This window comes from Orycteropus afer, unplaced genomic scaffold (genome assembly GCF_000298275.1).
Source record: "Orycteropus afer afer isolate SDZICR_OR568_19922 unplaced genomic scaffold, OryAfe1.0 scaffold00110, whole genome shotgun sequence".
NCBI lineage: Eukaryota > Metazoa > Chordata > Mammalia > Tubulidentata > Orycteropodidae > Orycteropus > Orycteropus afer.
Window position 1 is genome coordinate 5862792 of NW_006921697.1, and position 8036 is coordinate 5870827.

General features: G+C 37.6%; 1 pseudogene; it reads right to left on the reverse strand.

Annotated features, from left to right (window-relative positions):
- Window positions 1-6558: 6558 nt before the first annotated feature.
- Window positions 6559-7791, reverse strand: LOC103199380 (annotated as a pseudogene).
- Between the last annotated feature and the right edge of the window lie 245 nt (window positions 7792-8036).

Below are 8036 nucleotides of genomic sequence, written 5' to 3' on the forward strand. Positions count from 1 at the left end.
AATTTGAATAATAGTAGTATTAATGGGTCTTCCTTGTAGATGTATGGATATTTTCCTATCACTGACAGCATTGTATTTCAGGACAGATCTTGATACATCCTTTGTAATGATGATGCCACGCTATTCATCTTTAATTTGTCATTCCCAGTATAGTAGATCTTATGGTTGTCTGATTCATAATGGCCAAAAACAGTCCATTTCAGCTCATTAATGCCTAGGATATTGATCTTTATGTGTTCCATTGAATTTTTGACAACTTCCAATATTCCAAGATTCATACTTCATACATTCCATTAATGGATGTTTGCAGGTCTTTCTCCTCAATTTGAGTCATGCTACGTCAACACACGGAGGTCCTGAAAGACTTACTTTATCCATATCATTAAGGTTGGTTCAACTCTGATGAGGCAGCTTTTTCCCAGTCCTATTTTGAGTGCCTTCCGACCCAAGGGGCTCGTCTTTCTGCACTGTGTCAGACAATGTTTTGAGCTATTCATAAAGTTGCCCAGTAATGTATCAGACAGTGTTTCTCTGCTATTTCTAAAGTTTTCTCTGGCCATGTTTTGAGAAGTGGATGGCCTCCTCCTTCTTCCTAGTCTGTCTTAGTCTGTGAACTGCGTTGAAACCTGTGCACCATGTGCAACTCTGCTGGCATCTGAAACACCAGTGGTATGGCCTCAAGCCTCACAGAAATGTACAAGCCCCACAGGATGACAAACTGACAGAGAAGTTTGTCTCCCATAGCTGTCGCTTCTACTCAGAACATGGAATGTATGAAATATGAATCTAGGAAAATTGGAAATCATCAAAAATGAAATTGAATGCATAAAGATCAAATCCTAGGCATTAGTGAGCTGAAATGGACTGGTATTGGCCATATTGAATCAGACAATCATATGCTGGGTATGACAAACTGAAGAGGAATGGTGCTGCATTCATCATTCAAAAGAACATTTTAAGATCCATCCTGAAGTATAATGCTGTTGTTGCTAGGATACTAATATCCATACACCTAAAAGGAAGACCAGTTAATACTATTATTAAAATTCACACACTTACCACTAATTACAAAGATGAAGGAATTGAAGATTTTACCAACTGCTGCAGTCTGAAATTGATCAAACATGAAATCAAGATGCATTGATAATTGCTGGTGATTGGAATGGGAAAGTTGGACACAAACAAGAAGGATCAGTAGTTGGAAAATGCTGACATGGTGATAGAAAGGATGCCAAAGATCACATGATAGAATTTTGCATGACTAATGATTTATTCATTGCAAATACCTTTTATCAACAACATGAATGGTGACTCTACATTGTGGACCTAGCTGGATAGAACACACAGGAGTCAAATTGACTACATCTGTGGAAAGAAATGATGGATAAGCCCAATATTATCAGTCAGAACAAGGCCAGGAGCTGACTGTGGAAGAGATCATCAGTTGCTCATATGCAAATTAAAGTTGAAGTTGAAGAAAATTAAAACAAGTTCACAAGAGCCAAAGTACTCACTTGAATATATCCTACTGAATTTAGAGACTATATGAAGAACAGATCTGATTCATTGAACACCAATGACCAATGATCAGACAAATTGTAAGTTGAATCAAGGGCATCACACATGAAGAAACCAAAAGGTCATTGAAAAGAGAAGAAAGAAAGAAAAGACCAAAAAGGATGTCAGTAGAGACTTGAACCATGTTCTTGAGTGTAGAGTAGCTAAAGTGAATGGAAGAAATAATGAGGTAAATGTGCTGGACAGATGATTTCAAAGGGCAGTTTGAGAAGACAAAGCCTAATCAAATGTACAAAGACTCGGAGTTAGAAAACAAAAAAGGAAGGAAACATTTGGCATTTCTCAAGCTGAAAGAACTGAAAAAAAAAAAAAATTCAAATTTCAAGTTGCACTATTGAAGGATTCTATGGGAAAAATATTGAATGATGCAAGAAGCATTAAAAGAAGATGAAAGGAATACAGAGTCACTGTATCAAAAAGAATTTGTTGATGTTCAACCATGTCAGGAAGTAGTATATAATCAGAACAAGGGGATATTTTGTGATTTAAAATCAGGAAAGATGTGCATCAGGGTTGTATCCTATCACTATATTTATTCAATCTGTATGCTAAGCAAATAATCTGAGAAGCTGGACTATATGAAGAAGAATGCAGCATCAGATTGGAGGAAAACTCACTAACAAACTGCAATATGCAGATTAAACAACATTGTTTGCTAAAAGTGAAGAGCACTGAATCATTTATTGATGAAGGTGAAAGACTACAGCTTTCAGTATGGATTATAACTCAACATAAAGAAAAAAAAAAATCCTCACAACTGGACCAATAAGCAATAAGCATCATGATAAATGGAGAAAAGATTGAAGTCTCAGGGATTTCATTTTACTTGGATCGACAGTCAACACCCATGGAAGCAGGAGTCAAGAAATCAAATGACATATTTCACTGGGCAAATCTGCAAAAGACCCTTTTACCAGAAGGAAAGCTATCACTTTGAGGACTAAGATGTGCCTGAGTCAAACCATGGTATTTTCAATTGCCTCATACGTATGTGTGTGTGTGTGTGTGGTGTGTGTAGGAGTTCTAGTGGCATAGTGCCTAAGGCATTTGACTACTAAACAGAAGGCTGGTGGTTCAAACCCACCAGCCACTCCTTGGAAGGAAGGTTGGGCAATCTACCTCCGTAGTGATACTGCATTGGAAACCCAAGGAGGGGTCACTATAAGTTGGATCCGACTCATGGCAGTGAGTTTGGTTTTAATTTTCATATGTATGTGAAAGCTAGACAAGGAATAGGGAAGACTGAAGAAGAATTGATACCTTTGAATTATGGTGTTGACAAAGAATATTGAATATACCATGGACTGCCAGAAGAATGAAGAAATCTCTCTTGGAAGAAATGTAGCTAGAGTGAGGAAGGCAAAACTAGCCTCATGTACTGTGGACTTGTTATCCGGAGGGAATAATCCCTGGAGAAAAAAATCAGGCTTGATAAATAGAGGGTCAGGGACAAAGAAGAAGACTCTCAAAGGTGTAGATTGACACAGTGGCTGCAACAATGGGCTCAAGCATAGCAACTGCTGTGAAAATGACACTGGACCCGGCAGTGTTTTATTCTGAGGTTTTGACTTCAAGTTCCTTCCTGTTGGTCATTGGCAGTTTGGGCCTGAATAAAATGACTGAAAATGAGCAACGACAGAATCTGAAAGGTTATTTGGGTGGTTATAATAATCCAGGAAGAGATGGTGGTGGCTTGGGCTGTGGAGAGGGCACCAGTTTCACTGAATCCCCTTGTTGCTGTTAGTTGCCATAAAGTCCACTTTAACTCATGGTGACCATATGTTTAACAGAATGAAAAGTTGCACAGTCCTACACCATCTCCATGGTCATTGATATGTTTGAGTTCATTGCTGCCATTAGACTGCAGTGACTTCCACCTTAGAGGCTAATATCCTAACAGTATATCAGATTATATTCTGTTGTGATCCCTAAAGTTTCCATGGGCTGATTTTCAGAAGTAGATTGCCAGGACTTTCTTCCTAATTTGTCTTAGTCTGGAAGCTCCATTGAAAGCTGTCCACCATAGGCAAATTTGCTAGTAATTCAGATAACTGTGCCATAGCTTCCAGCATCATAGTAACTCTCAAGAAAACAAAAACAAAAATGAAAAATACCTCACTGCTATCAAATCAATTTCGACTCACAGTGACCCTTTGGGTTTCTGAGGCAGCAAATCTTTACGGAAGTAGAGTGCCCTGTCTTCCTTCCATGGAGTGGCTGGTGGGTTTCAACTGCCAGCCTTCTGTTTAGCAGTCAAATGCCTTAGGCACTACACCACCAGAGCTCCTTGCAATTCGCAAGGCACCACAGTAAACAAACTGACAAAAGAGTTGTGAAAATCCACTTACCATGCAATATATTTCCTTTTAACTCTTATCACTGTCAGTAAGTATCCATTTAATTGTTTCTTTTTTATTATCTCTCTCCCTTCCTAGAATGGAAACACCCGAAGATCTAGAACATTGTCTTGCAGAACTGTTTCCTTTCAAATACCTGCCACATAGACACTCATTAAATATTTCTTGAAGGAGAGAATGAGCTGAAGCTGAATTAAAGGCCAACACTGGAGAACTCACTACTGATATTCCTAATTATGATGTTCACAAGACATAAATTTAACTGAAAGCCAAATTACAGATAAAGTTTTTTTTTTCTCTCCTTATTCAAAACATGACGAAGAGGGATTTTTATTTTGGATGACTGCAATTCATTGCCTAGGACCTGTGGTAACTATCTCAGTGTCATGACAACAGTAAAAGTTTATCGTTCTGTGAGTCTAAATGTCCTCTTTGCTTGTCCTAACTCTTCAGAAGCCCATCAGATCATATCTGAAAAGGAAGTTGAAAGGGTCACTGACTCAAAATACAATATTCCTCGCTGCTTCTCTCATTGTATCTTCTGATATCTAACCAACCAGTTGCCATCAAGTTGACCCTAACTCAAAGTGACTCTAAGTGTGCCAGGGTAGAACAGTGCTCCATAAAGATTTCCATGACAGATATTTTTGGAACTAGATTGCCATCTTTGGGTGGACTCAAACTTCCAATATCACAGTTAGCAGCTGAGCATGTTAACCATTTGCATCACCCAGGGACTCCCTTCTGATACCTAGTCAAATATGAATCACTGCCATTGATCACCAGAGCCATCAGGAGTCCACAGATAACTGAAATTTAAGGATGACCTAAAATAACCTACCTTCTTATTTCATATTTCTCCTTTGATTTTATTGAATTACATCTATCTCTGAACCCCACTGCTGTTGAGTCAATTCTGACTCATAGTGACCCTACAGGACAGAGTAGAATTGCTTCATAAGGTTCTCAAAGCTATAAATCTTTACAGAAGCATACTGCTTCACCGTTCTCCTGTGGAGTGGCTGGTGGCTTCAAACCTGCATCCTTTTGGCCGGCAGCCAAATGCCTTCACTACTGCACTGCCAGAGCTCCTTAGCTCCTTCAGATCCTTCCTGAAAGAAGCACAATAATACCTATTTTTAGTCCATTCTATGCTCATTAATATGACAATATTTACACATAACACACAATGGAGACTTAAAGAGTTAAGCAATTTCCAGAGATGAGACAGCCAGTAAATGTCACAGAACTCTTAAACTTCAAAACACAGGTTTAACTCCATCGATGTGATTGTATAACGCCCATCATCCTTACCAGAGGGCCAAGTCATCTCGTTTCCTCTCCTCCTCCCCATTAAATTTTTCTCTATCCTCTTTATATTTTCCACCTTCTGTTTATGTTTTACTTTATTCTTGCTGCTGTTGTCTTTGCTATCTATTTGTTGTTTTCAAATATCTTGATTTGTGTACAAAATATCTGAGTTGTAGCAGATGAGGAGTGTTATGTGTTCTAATAAGAAAGTAACTGAAAAATATGTGTAACCTATCCCTTACCAACAATCATTTTCCTGTTCCTCTATGTGATTTTTTTAGTTTCTCTAACTCACTGTATTTCTTGTTGGAAAAAATAAAGTGCTGGGCCTGGAAGTGGGCAATGAATTTATTCATCAAAATAATGCTAACATTAATCAATATGAAGGTCTCCAAATACATATTGAGAATATCAAATAGCAAATGCAATACCTTCTTTCTCTGAGCATTTATTAAACCTTTACAGTCATACATGCATTTATTAAACATTTATAGTTATCAGACATGGATTGATGCAACTATTATGACAATGAAAAGACCAGTGTGAACATGATGTAAAGAAACATAGGATTCCCCACTCCTCCCAGAATAGAATTGCAGATTTTCTTCCTTTGTTATCCCAGGAAAGAATCTTACTCAATAGGATTCTTAGGAATTCCTTAGTTTATCAGAGAAAAATATTCAGATGTGGTCATTTATTTAAAGCAGATGAATGGTATTTATCTGTGGTCTGTCCATGGTTCATCAAACAGGAACATGCAATCAGTAGGGATGAGTTGAAGGTTGGGCTGCATCAACACATTTATTATATTGTTTAGGCATCTCCACTATATTATTTTTCCTTCATGAATTGGGACTTGGACTTTCAGATGGTTTTACCTTGATGAGTAACCAACCCCTTTTCTTTTTCTTGCCTTTTTTTTTTGTTTGTTTGTTTTACTTTTAAGTAGGTAATATTTATTCATAAAAAATTTTCCAAATTATTTTCATATTATAGGCTAAATATAATATTAGTAATAGTGAATCTTCCATTCCATGAACATCAAATATCTGTCCATTTATTTAGATCTTTAATGTCTCACAGCACTATTTTGTAGCTTTCAATGTACAAGTCTGAAACTTCTTTTGTTAAATTTATTCCTAAGTATTTTGTGCTTTGTAATACTATTGTGAATGGGATTGTATTCTTAATTTCATTTTAGGAGTGTTCATTGCTAGCATATAGAAATACAATTGAGTTTACTATATGTATATTGTTTTTTTGTTTCTTTTATCTTGTGACAGTACTGTTTATTACATAGGGTCACTATGAGTTAACCAACCCCTTTTCTGAAAGTCTTTTTAAGCAGAGTTTTAGCATCACTGGTCACCATGTTCAGGATATGAAATTGTAAATAGAATGTTTTTCTAAAGTAAAGACCTGCAGCAATGAGACCTCCATTAGCTGAGAAGAACTTCTCAACACATTTCAAAAGGATTTGCTTTATTGATTCATCTTTTTTTTTTTTTCCCCAACAAAACTGGAGATTCGATGATTGCCATGAGTTCTTCCATAGGCACTTGGAGATTGGAAGTCAAATTTTGCAGAGATGCTTTATTCACCCCAAAGAGGACTCGAGACTCATTCCATCAGTTCCTTTACATTATCTGATGTAGACAAGGCAGCCAGCCAGCCAGCCTTCAAGGCCTCAGCCAGACTTCTGCTTCAGAGAATCCTGCTTTCTTTGAATGGCTTCATCAGTAACACTGGGCAGGGAGAGCATGAAGATGTGGCGCTTTTGAGCAGGAAGATCCTTTAATAGGGTGTCTATCAAAATTGGGAAATCATATTCAGATACATCATTATTGGAAACCAAGAAGATTAGAGGTTCATCCATCTTACTCTTCTTAAAACATTGTAGACAGTCGTCTCGGATCTGCTGCAGGACTTTTTCTCTTTCAAAGTTCTTTGGTTTACATCTCTGTTCATTCTGGAAATCAATGTCTACCTTGGATCTAATGAAGTAGAAATTTTTCTTCATATGTTTGATATCCTTGGCAAGTTTTGCATCATTTTCCGTGAAGCGTGTACCAGAAATGATAATAAAGAAATCATATTTAGCAAAGTTAACTTTCTTTAGATACTCATGTAGCTGAAATTTAGGGGTTCCAATGCCAGGTAAATCCCAAAATGTCACTTTAGGAAACTTTGGGTGTTTGTATGACGTTGGCTCTGTGGTTGTCTCTACCACACCGACAGGGGCTGCATGTTCTTCATCATCATGCCTAACTTCTCACAGGGCATTGATTAAACTGGACTTTCCTGCTCCAGACTCCCCAGTCACAGCAATGTCCAGAGTAGCATTATCAACTTTTTCAAATGCATCATTGATTATAGTACGCACACTGTTAATGTCCCCTCTTGCCATTTTTTCTGTGATCATATTGATGGTTTCCTCCAAGAGGATTTTGTTTTCCATCTTGAAATTCTTAAAATAGTCATTGTTCCTTGAGGCCAAAATCTGATGTTCTCCATTTTGAGAAGTAGAAGAGAGAAATTGACCCATGGTGAATAAAGGATCTAAAAGAAGGAAGGAAGAGGAAAATTAAAACAAATTATTATACTAGAAGCAGGTCTTTGGAATTTGTTCTTACCAAAATATTGTATTCTCTGTGCTGTCTCCCTTACTTATGCCCCAGGGTTACAGGTGAGGAGAGACAACTCAGGGATGCCCAAAGTAGCAGGCCAGAAGAGCAGGAGAAAGGGAATTAAAAACCAGGAAGCCAGAGACAAGAGCAATCAGCCAAAGGG